We start from the raw sequence: 20,800 nt of genomic DNA, 5'->3' as shown, positions 1-20,800 counted from the left end.
TCTGTACCTTGCTTAGCCCCCTGAAAGTCCAGTGACGACGGCCATGTTGCTTATTTTTGTTAGACTCATTCTCAGCATCTATAAAATGGAGTCAGTGATGCTGTTCTCATAGGGTTGCTATAAATGCAATAAATGCAAACACTTGTCATAGCTAGGGGTACATTCTAGGCACTAAATGAGGCTATTATTTCCAGGCTCCTTTACAGAGGTCACACTGTCAAACCTCTCCTGAGGTCTCTGGATATAAGGGCCCTCTCTTTCCCACACAGAGTCCAGTACCATATTCCACCAGTGTCAGTGAGTGGAACGAGTCTAGCAGAATTAGTCCAGTCATTACTTTTTATTATTCCTCAGGGAGGAAAGGTATTTCCCCTGAAACACATGGTCACAGACCTAAAAATGAGACATTAAAGATCCCTTAGTCCAATTCCATTATCTTACGGATGAAGAATGAGTCTCTTGGGTGGAAAAGGAATATGGAAGTACATATTTTTTTCAAGGGTCTTAGCAGACCAACATAGAAAAGAAAAGAAGGTGGGCCAGGAGAAAAGGGCTTTATGATTAAAACTACTCTGAGTTCAACGTCGGGATTTTCAGCATTTCTAAATATGCCTATAGTTAAGCAATAAAATATTTTAATTTGTAAAGGAACCAGCAAGTGAGTCAGCTCAATTTCCCTAATGAAATATTATGGGAAGCATCTATAAACAGATAGTACAACTGGCAGAGGCAAAATACCACCTGAATACACAGAATGCTAGACCCACAGTGTGATCCACTGAGTAATAAACACACACATAACGAACTTCTTGTTCAGAGCAAGGGATTGAGATGGAAAGGAGATGTGTTATGGGAAAGTATCATATGTTACAAGCATTCATAGAAACATGCACATTTATCCTCTGAATGACGGTGGCTTTTTCCATGCACTCAATTGCACCACTAAAACAGACATTCTTGATTGACTAATAGTGTAGCTAAATGGTTTCCTGAAATGCACAGCCAATGGTAGTAGTTTCGATATCTTTGATAACTTATGAGTATTACTCTGCAGTAAATTCTCAATGAACTATGAACATAGTTTGGAGACTGGCTTATTTGGAACAACAGGAGGTACCCACTTTTGCTTCCACTTGGCTTTGAAAATCTAAAAGGAAAATTCAGCACTGATGTCTGTGCCATACGATACCTCCAAAAAACTTGTAAGCTGACAGTGGAAATCAGTCTTTTCCCCAACAGCCGACAAATAGGCGATCAGAATTTCACAGTTATAAGGGTATTTTGGAACAAGAAGAGAGTTATATGTTTCCCTACATTTTTTTATGTCTTCCAAACCTCCAACTTTAAGGAAAAACAATTAAATATTGCTTTGCACTAGGGGGACAGCAGTCAAAGATGCACACTCAGATTGCTCTTCAAGAAAGGACTTGCTACCCAGCTCTGGGGACTCTAGTTAGCTGCTGGCTTCCAGTTGTTAATTCCTCTGGGTCTGCTTCAGCTTTTCAGCCATGTATGACCTAAGCTGGTGACTGGCAAAGCCATGGTTCAAGCGCCAAGCCATTTCTGTCCAACATAGGAATCCTCTACTGGGTAACCTTCCTCTGAAGCATCCCCTTCCACTCTCAGCTCTCCCTCCCCAATCCCATCTTCTCCCCTTTCCTTTCACAGGTTTTTCTCCTGAGCACATTTTTTGCACTCCTAACTCAGTCTCAGAGTTTATTTCCCAGGAGTCTCAAAGACATATCTGGAAACGACTTCCATCCGGGAAAGAAAAACCTGGGACAGATAGAACAGATATCTAAGCCAAAGTTCTTAAAAAAAATTATTTACAAGGAAAATCTACCCAATAAAAACAATAGAAAATAATTTAAATACTTCTAAGCCCTGCCAAACGTGTATAGGATTTATGGAATAGTGGAAGTAAACAGAAAATGTATAGAATGAGACAGATTGTAATTAATGAATGGTTTCCTAATGTCCTTTTAGGCAGAACAGAGCACCTAGCTGCTTCTCTCCCACCAGAGCCAAAGGCCACACTAAGGATTACCACTGCTCACAGCCACATTTAACTTGTGCACTGACTCTCCTCTGCATAGGTGTGTCAGCCTCCAACAACAGCAATAAGTAAGGGGAATAGATGGAAAACTTCATGCATCATAGAAAGGTGGTTCTTTAAGCATTATGTAAATTGGTGTATATTTGAAATATGCTAATGCACACAACGTCATGTTGATAAAATAACAGATAGCATTTTCATTTTGGGGAGAGATACAATGTGATTCTCTCCTATCCTTGATGGAATCCTCTGGGAACCAGTTGGGTTGTCAGGGGTCTCAATATTAAAATAAAAATGTATATAATTTGGAACGTAATGGACCATGAGACACCTTTTAAAATACTATGACTTAGTAGTATTCCAACTGTGGCTGTTCACTGCTGCTAACTTTGCCCTGAGATAAAGAAATCCATGGGCACTTTAGCTCCACCAAGATTTCCTGATAATGCCTAACTCTATGACAGAAGATCTCAGTTAAATGTGTTGCTCTTTTTAGAACTGTAATGAAAACTGAAGGCCCCAGCGTCCTCAAACTAAAATTATTTTTTTCCTGTATAGAGTTATATTAATTCAACTCATTGCTGATTTTGATGAAACCAAAGTAGACTAAAATTTTTCACCCAAATGCATCACCTTTAGACTTGAATACAGAAATCTGCCATAATTGTTATAAAATGGATCATTTGGTGGGTGTTCACTATGTTCTAGGTAGTCTGATAAGTTTTATATGAAGTATCTCAATTAATTCTCATACCACCGCTATCCAATAGTTTTTATTGTCCCCGTTTGATAAGGAGGAAACTTGCACAAAGTTATACAGTTAGCAAGTAGTGAAGCGAACATGTGAACCTAAGAATGTTAAATTTCATAGCCCTGAGTTTAGAAAGGTTAATAATGTGACTGCAAACAGGGATCCAGGCAAGGAGTACCTAACAATAAAGCAGCATGAGCTACGAGCTGAGAAAAAAGAAATAATGTGCTCTTTCGGGCAGAAACCCTGCCTAATCTCATTTTTTAAACTCCCCAACACCAAGCATAATGCTTGGCGCTCACTGGCTTCTGAAAGATTTAACGTCCAGTCTTGAACTGAGGTTGGGGCACCAATATATATGTAAAGTAGAAAAAATAAAAGAAAAATGTTGTGTATATTATCCTGATATTATTCTAGTATTTCTAAACAAATTCAAAATGACTACCTGGCTATAACATAAGAGGTAAAAGAATGAGTAGCTTGAGCATGTGAATTTGGCCTGAACTCACATTTTGGTTCTCTTCTTTATTAGCTGAGCAAGTTACTTAATCTCTGGGAGCCCCAGTTTCCAAAAAACAAGTTGTATAATACCCTTTTAGGGTCTTCGTAAAGACTGAATGAGATAATGCTTAAAAGGTATTTAAAATATCATCTAACTAGAATTGGCTCTTTTTTTGTTTATACCTTTACTGGAGTATAATTGTTTTACAACGTTGTGTTAGTTTCTGCTATACAAACAAAGTGAATCAGTTATATGTATACATATATCGCCATATCTCCTCCCTCTTGCGTCTCCCTCCCACCCTCCCTATCCCACCCCTCTAGGGGGTCACAAAGCATCAAGCTGATCTCCCTGTGCCATGCAGCAGCTTCCCATTAGCCATCCATTTTACATTTGGTAGTGTATATATGTCCATGCCACTCTCTCACTTGGTTCTTGATAGTAGTAATTATTTTCCTCCCTAGCTTTGGCCATGAGTACTTTATAGCAATATATCAATAACTTTCACATTAAACTTATTGCTTTAGTTGTATTTCAATTATTTTGGTTATGGAATCCATTGACCCAAATGGAGTATGGTACTGTGATCAATAACTTAGCATTCCAAAGTTGCAAATGAACTTTCTGAATCACAGGGACTTTTTTGTTATTAATCTTCTTCACAGGCAAAGTGACAGAGGTAAGACAACCATATGAGTAAATTTAGAGGCCATTTCCTAAATCTAATTCTTCATATTCATAAAATATTGTACATGGTCTGTCTTCATTTTGATTTTATAAAAATGCTGTGAAGCAGATAACATTATCCCTGTTTTAACCAATAAGAAGACTGCAGAGTAGAAAAGTAAGATCCATTGCTCAAAGTCCCCAAACTAGCCAGAGTAGAGCTGAATATTTGGAGATATACATATATATATATATATATATACAATTATATATATAGTTTCTTCTTCTGTGAATTACCTGTTTCTTTTCCATGCCTACTTTTTATTGCTATTCAACTTTCAATTACTAATTTGAGAAAGCTGTTTATATATTAATAGCATTAATTCTTTATCCAATTTACTGTTTCATGTATTTTTTTTCCCAGTTTGTCATGTCTTTTAACTTTGTTACTATTTTTCTACATATAAAAGCTTTCAGCTTTTACGAGGTGAGATTGATCTTTTTCATTATAGTTTCTAGTCCTGGTAGAATACTTAAAAAGTCCTCCTTTATCTCAAGAGTACAGAAGTAATTATCTAACTTTTTCTCTAATCCATCTGGAAAAATCCAAAAGAGCTTAACATCTCATCAACATTGGAATGACTGATATGTCTGGGTCAGTGGGGTATGGGTCATTTTTCACCTTCTTCTTCAGATTGTTGTGGTTTAACTATATCAGTACTCTTCCTACCTCTTTAAATCTGTCTAAACCACCTACATAAAGAAAGGAAATTTACTGGCTCTGGATCTGGTGAGTTCAGTGGTAGTTCCTCTTCAGGAGAAAATGATTCAGGACTCATTGTGATCAGAACCAAGTTGGTATTTTTGGCTTTTTCCTCCTTGGACTTGGCATTTAGTCACTCTGCTTCTTCTGCTTCATTCACAGATACAATCATACCTTATGGTGAAAAGATACTGTCTGGATCCAGCAAGTGGAGTGCTGTCATAGTTCCTTCTAAAGAAGTAAACTTTCATTTTCCTGGAACCCTCAGTTTCTTATGAGCTCATAGGCACCAGTTAGGTCATGTGTCCATCCCTGATATAATCACAATGGCCTGAGACACTTGGAGTGCCTTAAGCAAGTCAAGACCCAATCCCAAAGCTTAGAGTGAGGTCAATATCACAAAAACTATTCTAAGAGTGGGGTACATTTCTTAAGAGAGAAACAAATACTATTTGGCGGGAGAAATTAACAGATGCCAGTGTTGCAATAAACAAATGCCCTCTATAAATCTATCTTCTATTTCTTTCTTTTCTTTTTGTTTTTTTTTTTTTTTTGGTAGAAAAGGAGTAAATGCTAAAAGAAAATAAAAACATTAATGAAAGTTTTTTGTTTTTGTTTTTTCTCTCACCCAATCAGTGTCTTCCCAGAGTAAAGAGAGTAGTTATTTCTGGAAGTGCAAATTCTAACTCATTGTAACCACCATCCCTGGCTTTGCTGTAAGACTGAACATGTTAACCGTGTGGTCCTCCGAAATGTCTTTCATCAGCTTAATTGGCCCTAAAGGAAGCACTTGTTTCAAATTAGGAGAAACAACGTTTCTGAGAAGGAGATAACAACATTAACAAAGTCAACTTGTTTAAGGCCGAGGGCTTTTAAAGCTGATTTTTAAATGAGACTGACTGGACCAGAACTATTTTTTGCTCACTTGGCTTTCCAGATCTCACAAGCATGTGGATCTTCATCATCTCAAACCACAGCTACCACCCTCATCATCCAGGAGGAAATTAGTTCTGCAGTAATTGGTTGGCTACTATTAGAAGAGCAAAGTTGTGATAATACTGCAATCATAACTGTGATCCTAATGAAGAACTATTTAGGTTTTGTGCTTCCTTACGGTTTACAGGAGACCTAAACTAGTTTCTATCATCAGTATTTCCATGCAAATATTCACGTATGTTCAAAAAAAATAATTGAAACAGAGAGGGAAAAGGGAGAGTTAAAGAAACAAAGTGAGTTAGCTGACTAAAAAGAGAATGTGTGACTTTTTACTATTTGATCGATTCAAATTATTTTGATAATACTTCTTCCTGAAGAGTTAACAGTATCCATCCAGTTGAATCAATAAGTGAAACTGTGAATAGCTTTGTTTCACCTTTCCAGCTTCCACTGCTATTCCCCTCGTTTTCTGCAAATAAGCCTATTCTTTTTTATATTTGTGCTTTGATTTATGCTTATCTCTTTACCACAGTTTACTTAGTTTCACCATTATTTCCAGGTTCTTCAAACACTTTGGGAAAATATGTAAATTATTCATAAATAACTGCATTTGTGTAGTGGACATATGCTGTTTGTCTGGCCAACCAACTTTTATTTGAGAACTCTCAGTAATGCTGTCAACCACAGATATTGGATCAACTTCCAGCCACAGGAAGGAACACGTGACTGTGGTAGTTAATCAGTGCCCCATACTTACGGCAAAGAGATTAGCCCAAGGGTGAGTTGACATAGGCAAAAGCACTGGAGGAAAGTCTCTCTTTAAGATCATGAGCTGTAATCGTATAGGCTACAGGTGATCCCTTCCCCACAACATAGAAAGATACTACCAGAGAATGAAGCTTAGGGAAGCAGAGCTGAGTGATAGAAGAAAGAGAAAGAACCAAGACCAAAGTTTTTGCACTCAAAAGATTCAGAAGGGCCTAAAACTATTTTCCTGGATCTTCTAAGTGTACAAGCCAGTTATTCCCTTTTTTTGCTTCAGCCAGTAAGAGTTGGGTTTCTGTCGCCAATTGGTTATGATCAATACTACATCCCTGTGAAACTTATCTTTTTCTTATCTTTTAAAGCTTCATATTAAGCTGCACTTAATTGGTGCTTAATAACCATCTGTTGAATTTAAGCTAATAGCAGTTCTAAATCAAGAGCAGTATACTAAAAAGAATGTGGAAAGAGCCAACCATGAGGATGAGGATAATGGTGGTGATGGTGACCAGATGCAATGATGGTGACATCAAAGTTTTGAGGATGAAGAATTCATTAGCAAAGTTGGAAGAGCCTGTCTTCAGGTGCTAAGCTCTTCCTCGAAGTCCTTATCCATAATTTGCTTGTGTTGCTAGTGTAATTGCAAAAAAAAAAAAAAAAATTGTTGGGTTCATGTATGCAGAGATTTTCTAGTGGAGATATTTTCTTTAATATACTTGTTTAGAGGAGAGGTTTTCTTTTAATACTCTTGTTTAGAGGCATGTCCAGTGTATCCAGATAGAGTCAGTTGCTTGTAATGTGGCTTAATGATTAAAAATCAATCCTCCCTGATCATTAAAAACCTTCCCTACCCCAAATCTTACCACAACAGAATGGCAAGACCATTATTTTCTGACTCTTCCTGTTAATTAAGAGATTCAAACCAGCAGTACAGAATATGTATGTTATCTGTCTCACCATAGCTACATAGGCCCAGTCTATACTCAATTATATATGTACCTCGAGGCAGTGCGAAAAATATTTTAGAGGCGTGGGCCATATAAGAATAATCACCTTTATAGCAGCATAAAATACTGCAGGGGCAGAAATATGTAGTGGTTAGAAGCACTGCTCATATGTTAGGAACTTGGGTTTAAGATTTGTCTACACTCCCTGGTAACAGATTAACCACGAGTAAGGTAACATAGCCCACCCAAGCTTGGTTCCTAACCTGTAGAATGAGGATGATAATAGCATCTCACCCAAAGGGTGGTTATGAGAATTACATGAGAAAATGCTAGAAAGGCCTTTTGCTAGGATACTAACGTCTCCTTAAGTGCCTGAGTATATAAATATGTACATGCACATGATTCTGAATTAGGGCCTACTGAGAGCTACAGAGGATAGCGAAAACCATAAGTTCTCTGTTCACTAACAGTGAAGCTGAGGCTCAGAGTAAAAAAGGCCACGACCCAAGATAGTACCACCTGATGATGGCAGAAAAGTAGGGCAGGGTTCAGTCTTTTAATTCCCAATATAATGAGCACTCCACTGAACTGGAGGCCTTTCCTCCAGAGCCTAGGACATCAACCAAACATCCTCCTAAGTACCAGTTGTAGGTTGGAAATCCACAGACTCACTTATGCATACACACTCACATTCTCATACCCATGTAAGTTAGTCTTAAAACTCATTTTTCTGCTTCGCCATCATGGACTTCCTGTTTTTCAGATTTCTCTTAAATGTAACCATTACTCCTCTGTTTTGTGTTCTGCCTATAGAATCCTCCCCTCTCCTTCCCTCCCTCCCTTTCAACCCGCATGTGTATTTGTGTGTGTATTATTTTAGTTCAATTCATATTGTAGTTATGCACACACTGAACACGGGAGTACCACAACTACCACTAAGATATGATTAAGTCTCCAGTGGCCTTGCCAGGTAGGCTTGATACAAGTGGAATTGTGCAGGCTCTTCCAAAATGCTTTTCAAAGCACTGCTCTCCACCACACCTCAGCTCCTACAAAGCATGACTTCTGAGCTTGTTGCCACATAGAGAGGCCACGTGGCTTATTGTCTATAAGCATCTACTTTCAGAATACCATTGTTCAACTTTCAGGAAGCAGCACGACAGCTTCAGTAGAGACTTGGTTGCCCTCCACAAATTTGATGTTCAGTTAATGAAATTTGCTTTTTGGTGGTAAACATTTTTATTCTCTTGAACCAAATGCCTTATCTGAGCCTAGAAAAAGCTTTTACAATTCCTTCAAAATGTTCTGCAATGATGAGGCAACTCTATTTTTTTTCCTTTCCAAAGCAATTGGCTTTGATTTCCTTCTGATTTTTTATATCTTGCTTAAAAAACCCAAGCTGCTGAATCAATAATACAGGCCTACATTTTCTGTCCTAAACAATTTTTTACAGAGTGTGGGAACACTTGTAATTTAACATGCCACTTAGGCAGTACAGGAGTTGAGCTGCTTGCCTTTTAACTCAGTAGAATGGGGATGAAAGAAGTCACTGTGGACAAGAGAAAAATCAGCTCATAAGGTACCAGTAGTCTCAACATCATTGCTTTAGGAACCAGAAGAAGTTTCTAGGTTTGGAGCATATGTATAGAAAGCACAATATTATAAGTTCAGGTATATTAATAGACAGAATGTCAAACCATGCAGCACTGAACCATATTAAAATGTGTCAACACAAATAAATAGAACTATAATTGTGGAATTGTTGGCTATCATAAAAACCCATGATATAGATCATTTGATGTGGGTATCCTCCATCACATTATGTAGGCAGCCACTCACTACATTTATGTACAAGGCTCTAATTTGCACTGAACAAAAATATCTCATTTTCTATCATTGCTTTGGTTAGTGGTTGATAGGAGAGGATTTGGGAAATAAAACAGGAATAAATGTTAAGGAAAGAAGGATAAAAATGAATGCCAGGAGGTTTCTGATTGCACATCTGTCCTAAATGTGAATGAAGTCTTGCAAGATCATAGCACTGAGCTTGAAAACAGACCTCATCCCATAAGTCAACTATGATACGCTGATTCAGCTTTCTGAAGTGATATATTGAAAGAGATTCTGGGGCTGTTTATAGGCTTGATATAATCTAGTATTAATAATTTTTCTTACAGATGTGGAAAGGGGAAGAAGATAGAGTGTCCTATAAGCCACATTATCAAATTTTGTTCTGAATACTTGTCCTTCATTAAAACTTTCTCTATTAGCTGATACTCAATAACCACTCAGGGTTTAACGAACGTATAAACCAAGAACTGTACCCTGTTATTCTCTCCCACCTGAAGTGTCTTTTCCCTATTCGCCTCTGAGTCTTCACTTACTTGAGTCCTTCCAGGGTCCACAGTAAGCAGATTGTGTGTTCCACCAAACAATGAGCCTCTGATTCTATGATGGTCTGACTACTTCACTAAACTCAAGTGTTTCTCAAACACCATCTTCCCACGGAGGCCTACCTGACTTCCCTATTTCAAGTTGCATCATTCAGTCTACTCTTTTTTTTTTTTTAATAAGTTTATTTATTTATTTTTGGCTGTGTTGGGTCTTCGTTTCTGTGCGAGGGCTTTCTCTAGTTGCGGCAAGCGGGGGCCTCTCACTGTCGTGGCCTCTCTTGTTGCGGGGTACAGGCTCCAGACACACAGGCTCAGTAGTTGTGGCTCACGGGCCTAGTTGCTCCGCGGCATGCGGGATCCTCCCAGACCAGGGCTCGAACCCGTGTCCCCTGCACTGGCAGGCGGACTCTCAACCACTGCGCCACCAGGGAAGCCCTGTCTACTCTTTTTAAAATCGAATTCCCTCATACTGTACAACTAACTTCTTTATTAAGAGTATTGGTAACTACCAGCATCCCCAAGCTAAAATGTGAACTCTACTAGGGTAGGAATCTTTGTATCATCATAGAGGAGAAATACTCCATTAGTATTTGTTAAATGAACAACTTTTCACAGGTAACCTTTTCCACCCAACTGCTATATTAGCATCATGAAATTGAAGGCTGTTTTGTATTTCTTTTGTATTTTCCTGAGACACAAGTCAAAGCACTGGGAAGAGGCACTTCACCAAACATTAATAATTGATTTGACTTAACTTTAATAAACCATTTGTCATGCTGTGCACTGCTACCGCAGTAAGAGGAAATATGTTTCAGCACTTAATGTGTACTAGGCACCATGCCAAATGATTTACAGACATCATCTCATTTAATCCTCACAAAAACTCTATGAGACAGTAATGCTTATTATCGCCATTCCCACAAAGGAGGAGAGTAAGGATAAAGGGGCTACCTCATTTCTCCTAAGTCAATACAGCTAGTAAGTGACAAAATGTGGGTTGCTTTGAGGCCGTCTGACCGCATAGGCCCAGGATTTAACCAGTATATGGATAAAGTATGGATTTGGGAAGGTAGTTTAAGAGTACCAAGTTGGAAGAAAGTTTCTAATTCTGGTTCGACTTGATGTTGAGTGATTCACTTTCTCCCTCTCTTGCCTAGGTTTTCCTACCTAATACTGGGTAGGACTACCTAATACTAATCATTGTTGCCCATGCTTAGAAAGCCGACCATCAATCAATCAAGAACGAACATTTGCCTGCAAAAATTATGGGATGCCTACAAAAAGCCTCCTCTACGTTTCTAAGGAAAATATTACTCTGGGCTATGAATAACCTGGTGCTGTGGGAAGACTGGATAGCAGTTAGCAGAAAAACAGCTCATAAAAAGTCACCAACTATTAACTCAGTGGGAAACAGAGTTCAAAGTGGAGGGATCCAGAGCAGGAGGGTGGTGCAGCCAGTGCTTTCTGAGAGACAACCATGGTACCAAACTGGAGGAAGGTAGATATATTCAACTCAGCTGGATGAGCTGCGAACTCACAAAAGCCAGTAATATCTGAACCCAGTTGTTTCAGTGGTAAGATATTGAAATAGTAAAGATATCCTTAGATGTCCTCTACAAATATTAAAGAGAAAACAAATGTCAGCTACTAAACATTAACTTCCAAGGGAATTAATTAGCACATTGATGAATTCAAGTCCTGTTTCTCTTTCTATCACCCAGAACCACTTGAACACACCAAATCTTTCATTTGGCTAAAGCCTGATTCACTGCAAAGAACAGAGGCTTACTCAGATACTCTATGAAAAGAGGTGTATTATAAGGAATAAGACCTCATACAAAGACCACCAGACAGGAACCACCATCCAACAAAACATTACTGGAAGTAGAAAGCTGACAAGAAGAAAAGGAAATTAGGGCTGGATCTCATACTCTCAAATGTTCTGCCTCTCTACATACATTAGATACATTTGCCTCTGCTAACCAACATCTCCTTAATCTTAATATTTCCTATTATTTTCTTCCAAAACTTCTAATAGATAGAATATTGTATCTCCACATTCCATCACATATGTGTCTAAATGAAATATCACTTCACATCTGTTAGGGTGGCTATTATTAAAAACCTAAAGACAAGTGTTGGCAAGGTTGTGGAGAAATTGGAACCCGTGTGCACTATTGGTGGGAACGTAAAACAGTGCTGCAAAGAGTAAGGAGGTTCCTCAAAAAATTAAAAGTTGACTTACATTATGATTCAGCATTCCACCTTCTGAGTGTAAATCCAAAAGAATTGAAATTAAGATCTCAAAGACATATCTGCTCATTGCAGTAGTATTTACAATGGCCAAGATATGGGAACAACCCAAGTGTCTATCAATAGAAGAATTTTTAAAATGTGATACATTGTTAAAATGTGTGTGTGTGTCTGTGTGTGATGTGATGGAATATTATTCAGCCTTAAAAGATAAGGAAATCCTGACAACATGGATGAACCTGGAGGACGTCAGACTAAGTGAAATAAGCCAGTTACAGAAGGACATATGCTGCATGATTGCTAAAATACTCAGACAGAGCAGCAGAAAATACAACAGTGGTTTCCAGGGTCTCGGATGTGTGGGGAATGGGGAGCTGTTATTCAATGGATGCAAAGTTTCACTTATGATGGATAAATAAATTCTAGTGATCTGCTGTACATAATAGTTAACCCTATGGTATTGTACACTTCAAAATTAAGAGAGTAGATCTCATGTTAAGTACCCTTACAAAACAACATCCAAAAACAACAATACAACAACAAGTAAGAACAACAAAAAAATCCCAACAAAAAAAAGGGACACACAAGGAAACACTGGGAGGTGTCTGTTACCTTGATTGTGGTGATAGTATCACAGATGTTTGCATATGTCCAAACTTGTCAAGTTGTACACATAAATATGTGTAGTTCTCTGTATATCAATTAACTACACCTTAATAAAGCCATTGAAATTATAGTTGTGGTTTATTGTATCAAAAGATAGATAAACACAGATATAGTATTTTAGGAACATATTGAATAATGTTTTTGGTCCAGGAAATCAAGGAAGTCTTCCTCCAGGATGTGAAGTGTAAGTGGTAGGTTTCATTAACTACTTAACAAGTATTTTTTCAGTACCTATTACATGCCTGAAACTAAGGAATGATACTGAACAAGACAGATAAGTCCTCTCAGAAAGCTTACAATTTAGTTGGAGAGAAAAGTAATAAACAGTGAGAAAATAAAAGATAAAGTAAGTTCAGATAGTGATCAACACTTTTAAGCCAATGAAGAGATTGACTAGTGGTGGAGAGGTAATTTCAACTTCAATTGAGTAAAGGAGCCAATCAAGTAAAGATCTTGGATAAGAATCTTTCTGTAAAGGTAAGGACTTTGGCAACCCTGAGGACATAGAACGAAGCTGGGGACAGATCATGCAGATTTTTATAGCAGTATGGATTTTATCCTATAAAATAAAGGAGTATATATTTTATTCTAATTGCAATGGGAAGCCACTGGAGGGTTTAAAATGGGATATAACTTACCTAATTTTAAAGTTAAGTTGTAGTAAGCCCACGCAAAAGAAGAACTTGTTGGAAAGGATAAGCCAAAAGAATAGCCATGACAGTCAAAGAATATCATGATATTCAAAACCAAAAGAATGGGCATGATATGCAAAGCCGCAGATCAAAGAGAGGGGTGGATGAATCACAGCAGCGAAGAAGAAAGTGGCAAACCATAAAGCTTAACCAGTACAGGGACCAAGATGTGGTGCCTTGAAGGACATGTATACTATTTGGGTCCTTGGCAGAGTGAGAAGCAACATCATTGATTTCACCTTTCAAAGAGATTGCTTTGGAGGCAGTGAAGAGAAAGGAATGTAGGAGAGCCGTAACAGAGGGCAGCGAGAGCAGTCAAATGGCTCTTAGACGTCCGGCTCAGAGAAGATAATGCCGCAGCCTAACGTAGGGCATGAGGATGGGAGCTATGGGTGGTCTAGAGAGACATCTGGGAGCTGTAATCTATAAGACTGGGTGACAAATTAACCGCGGGTTATAATGACCAGATAGTCTGACTTGAATGACTGTGTGGTTGTTGGTACTACTGACTCCAAGAGGGAGTTCAAAAGGAGTGAATGCAATGGGGAAGATGAAGAGTTCAGCTTTACTTAAGCAGCAGTTTAGGCACCTGCAACACATCTAAGTTGAAACGTCCAGTTAATTGTTGGGTAAAAAGGCTGAATGTCAGGAGAGAATCAGAGATACAGATTTGGGGCCATCAGCATAGAGCTGTTAAAAGAAACAGTGGGAGTGTCTGAGCTCACCTTCCTCCTAAGGAATGCCACTGTCCCAAACGAACATTTTTAGAAATATAAGAGATCTTAGAAGTCTTTTAGGTCAACTCTATTTCTCAAATGGTCTATCCAGAGAGAGAAAGTGATTTGTAAGGACCATGTATGTAGTGCGAAGTTGGGGGGCGGGTGGAGAGGGAGAGAGAGATGGGAAAGAAAAGGGGTGGAGTGTCAAAATTCATTTCTCCCAAATACAGTCAAACATCTTTATACTACCCTACACATCGAATTATATTGCAACATTAGCGCCCCATAAAATAAAATAGCATATTAGCTTACTTTACTTATATGTAAAAATTATCTGATTTCCAAAAGATCACATTACACCTATGGATTGGTAAAGGAATACTATGTGATTATGATTAATTACAATCTCTAAACATTCTAGTTATTGTTATTCTATTAATTAGATTAATGAAGCATTAATTTAGATTGCAAATATTATACTAGTAAGATTTTAATTTTAGAAATCAATATCTCATTAACAAGTTATTGCTGTATCTATAGGCATCACTAGATTAATCTCCTCCTATAAAAGCAGCAAGACATATTATGAGGTGTTTTTACTTTTAATTTATTTGAAAGGAATATATTTTCATTCTGTAGAAAGTATAGAATTACTCTGGTTCTGTGCTTCCCTTTGGCTCTAACAAGTCTAGGACACAGTCCTTTTCTTTGTCTTTATGATAATAGAAATATGTGAGCATTTTAATAATTAAAATTTAGCATAATACAAAAAAAAAAGTTTCCAGAATACTGAACATTTTCCCGTCTCTGTTATTCATGGAACATGAAGGAATTAAGAAATCTTTTCTGTGAATAAGCCCAGGATGCATACCTATTAGTGAATATGCCATCTCATTTCCTTCTAAGCTACGAAAAAAATCAGGATTACTGTCCAGTCTTAGAAACTTCAAAAATTACATCTGGAAAAGAGCTTAGGGATCACTGAAGGAACCCTATGTTCCTAACTTCACCCTTGACTTTCTCTTCTGCCCTAACTATATTCCAGTTACATTGATCTGTATTGTTTCTTGAGCAGGGCAAGTTTTTTCCTAAATCACTGTTCCCTCTGCCTGGCATGCTCTTTCCCTAGAGCTTTGCATGGCTAGACTATTTTCACCATTAAGGAACTGATTTGAACGTCACCTTCTCAAAGACATTCCCTACCCACCATGTCTAATGGAGATCCTTTCTCCCCTTATTTGCTCTCTAACCTGTTTTCTTATTTTACAGTAGCTACCAGCTTGTAGTATAAAGTTATCTTATTTATGTATTTTTCAATATATTGTCCCCTGTCTCTCCCACCACAATGGAAGCTCCATGGGCTCCACAAATATTTTTGAATAAGTAGATCTAGCATATCTCCTCCAATTTATAGTTTGGGAGCATGTGTCCCACTAACCAATGATCATGCTGAGGCAAGAACCCCAATGTTTTCATTTGAAGTCAAGAATCCTTTGTATCTCACACATTACTTTTTTCTGTCTCATCTGAAAGAGTCCTCTTCAAGGCATTTAAATATTTTTGAAATTTTATAAATGTTAACAACAATATGATAGTTAACGCTGATTGAACACCATTTAGGTGTTAAGCACTAAGTGTTTTATATGCTTTAGCACATTTAATGTTTGTAATAACTTTAGGCTAGTAAGTCTTATTCTTAGATTTAGAGAGAGAGAGAGAAATGGAAATAGAGACTCAGACGGATCTAAGTTATATGCCCTTGTTCACACAGCTGGGTTTTTTTAATGATTTCAAACACAATATCATAATTTTTTGCTATGTTATGTGTGTACATTTTAACAATTTATTGGGCATTGGGGGGAAAAGAAATCCTCTAAGAAAAGCAAACCCGAGGACAAATAAATATCAGCAAATCAGACCAGCTAGATTTGTATTCTTTGCAAGCTACAATGTGATGACAACATCGGCAAGAGATTTCACTAGGTCATATCATATTGATCAGTGGACCACTAGGCTGTTGGAAAGGTCTATGGCCTGAGGCTGACTGATAGATTGTCCATCACTGTAACTTCTCAAGAGCCTAATGGAGAAGTATCAGCATTTGGGCCCCAAGGATAAAAAGATTAATAAAACTCACAACCCATATTTCAAGTATATTTTCACCCTAAAATAAAATTAATCCAAACCCTGCATTCATCAAATTGATTTTTCTGTGTGTTAACGTCAGAATTTACAGATTTTCTTTCAAGGTACTCAAAAGTTCCTAAATGTCACAATAAATAATAGACTTAAATAGATTATTTAATTTCGAGAAAAAGAGAGAGAATTTCTCTTTAAGCTCCTTTTTGAACAATGAACTTGTTGATTATTTTCAGGGTTGCACAATGTTTAAAAAATAGAAATATTCATCTTCTCCGAGAGTGAAGTGGGAAACGTGGGAATCCATTGAGTCCAGTGTTATTTGTAATTGAACTAGAGCAACAAGGATTATTATAAGTATTTATATTGCCATTGATTTCAAACCTTGTTGGGTTTTTTTATAGTGTTTAAAAACAAATAAGAGGATGGTGGGATGAATTGGGAGATTGGGATTGACATATATACACTAATATGTATAAAATAAATAACTAATAATAAAAAATAAGAGGAATACATGAATGTCAAATGTTTTTAATATCTTAGCTTCCTGTTTCAAAGAGCCTAAACATCTTAGATGGCATCCCTAAACACACTCCATTTCCTTAGTTCTTAAAGAGAACTGAACAGTTATTATTTTCCCATAATACCTTTTCATTCTTACTCCAAAATAATTCATTTGGGACTTCCTGTTGATAGTATATTTGCCTGAATCCATTTAAACTTGTCCTAATCTATCTGTTCTAATCTATTAGGAAGAGAGTTTCCCGTTGAATTAGGTGAAGGAAGGATGGCCATGTAGTAGAGAGGAGGGCACTAGTTACAGTCTTCCCAGGTGACCCTGCAAGAGATGTTAAAGTTTGTGGTTCCTCTATTTCCTCATGTATAAGAACACAGACATTGAAATAATGATCTCAGAAATGACTTTCTCCCTCAGGTAGCCTTAATCTTGAACCTAAGGTTCTCATCCCATGCAAGGTCTGTGAATGCTATTCAAAAGGTCAGGAAAACACTGAAATATATTCCAAATCCACGTGTATGTGCATTATAATTTTTTTCCCTTGGTTAAGAGGCAAAGGTTTTATTTCATTGGATTCCAAAAAGAGCCTGTGAACAACTTCCCTGTTCCAATTTTAAGAGCCACAGTCTGCTCTGTAGCTCTACCTGTGAGAGTCTATATTTTATAGTGGTTAAGAAAACATATTCTGGATTCAAACTCCTAGATTTCATTCCTACTCTCAAAATACTAATTTTCTGACCATGCACAAGTTACTTAATTTATTCTTAAGTCTCTCATCAATAACAAAGGATAATAATAGAACATTCCTTATAAGATTCCTTTTATGACTTAAGTGAGATGATGTAAGCAAAATACTTGATGCTACTTTTTTTATGTTTTAAAATAAAATGTCCATACAGATCAGATCACGTGTTTACCTTTCTAATATGTAAGTAGAAAATAATAGAGTTCAATAAATATTTTTGGAATGAATGAATGAATGAAGGCTTTTGACTAGGCCAGTAAATTAACCTCGGTCAAAATCAGTGATGAGCTACTTTGTGCCAAATTGTGCTGAAAAATTAAAGGGAAAAAACTGAAAATGCTCAGTCATTTAATCATTATGTCATTTCTCCCCCTAGTACCAGGGCTCTCCTCTAACCTTATCATGTAAACAAGCAGCCTACTCAGATCATTTTTGTTTTATTTTTTTGCACTCAGAATATATTTTCCCCCAAATCACTGAGCCAAATGTACTATCTAGGTAATGATTTTTAAACAGTTTAAATTATTATCTCCAACACATACTCTATCTTGAAGGTTTTTTCCTTAATTTCCTCAATCAGAATATTCACTCAAGGCGCTACACAGATGCATTAATACCTATTAAAAAAAAGCAAGTATAAAAACAGTGGGGTTTTTCTGTTGCTGTTCTTGTAGACTAATTGTAATACTGTCTTTACTATTTCAATTATTAGTAGTAAGTGTCAGCAGACATCTGTTGATGTTGGAGTTTTAGGCAGCTTGTTCTGTAACAGCTGGAGATCTGAAAGAATGATCTCTGAATACTAAGTTCACCTTTGAAGTGCATATTGTACTCAACCAATTTAAGGCATTTCTGACACGTCTTAATTATTCCAGAATTGAGACATGGTTTTGGTACATTAGAAACAGCCACACTCAAGGTGGCCTAAGTCCTAGTAACTGCTCCCTCTCCAATTAGCAGGGAGATTTCTGAACAACCTTTAAAATCCCCAGGACTTGGTCTGCTCATTTGTAAAATTAAGGGTGGGAGGAGTTGGCAGGATGATCTCTATGTTGCCAAATAATCCTGTGATCCTAGCTCTGTAAAGGGAGTTAATAACGTGAGTATTTTTTAAAAAGAAACCTCATTGAGTTGTTCTTAAACCAACCTGGAAAGTTCAACACATTTTTCTTTCAGTTATGGATGAACTTGGAAAAAATAGCATAACAATGGCAAATGTCACCCTAAATACTTATCCAAACAAAGCCTCGTGTTATCCAAATAAGAAAAGGATGCCAAGGGTTTGTACTCAACCATTTTATGTCTAGCTTGATTCACATTTATATCCCTTCATTGAACATTTGATGAACACTCACTATGCAGCACCCATAGGATACAGAAATAAGTCTCACATAGTCCAAGCCCTTATGAATCCACAATGCCAGGGATTTAAGATAAGATTGACAGGTTGACAAAAGCAAGATGGTGAAACAGGAAGTCCCAGACCCACCTTTCCCCTACAGAAACATCAATTCAATTAACCATTCAGAGAACAATTCCTTTTGTGAGAAGTGCAGAGAATAGCTAAGAGGCTCCTGTACCCAAGGTGAGTGTGAAACCAGCCTTACTGTAGCCAGGAGGAAAATCTGTGGTACCCACTCACCACAGACACCCCACCCAGATCTGCAAGCATAATTGAAAACAAACAAACAAACGAAAACCCAGATCTTTGGTTCTCTCCAGGGAGGGGAAGAGAAGACTGAAACATACGTGCAATGGTCTGGCTTTTCAGGGGGGGTTCCTGAAGGACTAGTCTGTATCTTACCTAAATCTAAACACTGACAGGAAAAGATGCCAGATTGGGGGCTGCAGAAGACAGGGGAGAAACTTTTGACTAGAACACCCTCACTCACCACACTTCGTATCCATGGCTAAATGTGGAATAAGATGGGAAAAACCTCCAACTCCCAGCTTCTCCCTGGGGAGGGAAAGCGTTGAACCATACACCCAACATTCCAGCCTTTCAGAGGACTGCCCAAAGGACTGGCTTTTAGCTCACCTGTTTTGGAGTGCTGACTAGACCAGGTATACTCTGGTTGCCTGGAGGCTTCTGAGAACAAAACAGAGCAGGACACCTTATGGCTACTCCAAAAGACCCCTGGTGCTGCTTCAAGAAACCCATGGAATATCAGAGGATGATACAGATAGAGACAGTGGACTCTTCCTGAGGTTAAAAAAAAAGAGCACGGAGGCTGCATCCAGTGTTCTGGGTTTTCAGGAGGCCACAAGACAGACAGGTTTCTTTCTCACCTGTTAGAACACTGATGGGGCCTGGCATAATCATGAATCATGGGGGCCATTGAGAAAAAAAGAGAGCTGGGGAAAAAAGAGAGCTCCAGGGAAAATGCAATACCACAGACAGACACCACAGAGAACAAGAAATTATGAGCTCCTCAAAAAAGAAACTGGCAAATCTCTCTGAGAATTAACATACACGAATCTAGAGAAAATATATCCACAGAAAAGGTTTGCAGGTCCTCAAAATCTCTAGTCAGGCTGAATGGTGAAGTTCTTTCCCTATAAAAAGCCAGTCGGTAATGACTTTGAGAGGTGGTTGTTTTTTCAAAAGTGTGGACCCCAACAAAATGTTAAGAAGCATGTGAAGAAATAGGAAAACATGACACAGTCAAAGGAATAAAATAAATCTCCAGAAAGCAGCCCTAAAGAAATGGCAGTATATGAATATCTGACAGATAATTCAAAATAACTACAGAGATGCTCAGTGAGCTCAGAAAAACAATACATAAACAAAATGAGAAGATCAACAAAGAGAAATGTACTTAAAAAATACAGAAATATTGGGGCTGAGAATACAATAACTGAGTTGAAAGGGCTTCCCTGGTGGCGCAGTGGTTGAGAGTCTGCCTGCCAATGCAGGGGACACGGGTTCGTGCCCTGGTCTGGGAGGATCCCACATGCCGCGGAGCGGCTGGGCCCGTGAGCCATGACCGCTGGGCCTGCGCCTACGGAGCCTGTGCTCCGCGGCGGGAGGGGCCACAGCAGTGAGAGGCCCACGTACCGCAAAAAAAAAAAAAAAAAAAAAAAAAAAATTCACTAGAGGGGTTCAACAAAAGAATTGATCAACCAAAAGAAAGAATCAACAAACTCAGACAGGTCATTTATATTATCCACTAGAGGAACAAAAAAAAAAAAGAAAAAGAAAAAAAAAAACAATGAAAAGGAATGAGAAACCCTAAGGGACTTACGGGACACCATTAAAAAGACTAATATATGCATTATGAGAATTACACGTG

This window comes from Tursiops truncatus, chromosome 3 (assembly GCF_011762595.2).
Source record: "Tursiops truncatus isolate mTurTru1 chromosome 3, mTurTru1.mat.Y, whole genome shotgun sequence".
Lineage (NCBI taxonomy): Eukaryota > Metazoa > Chordata > Mammalia > Artiodactyla > Delphinidae > Tursiops > Tursiops truncatus.
The sequence above is the reverse complement of the archived record's forward strand: the minus strand, read 5'-3'. Positions refer to the sequence as shown.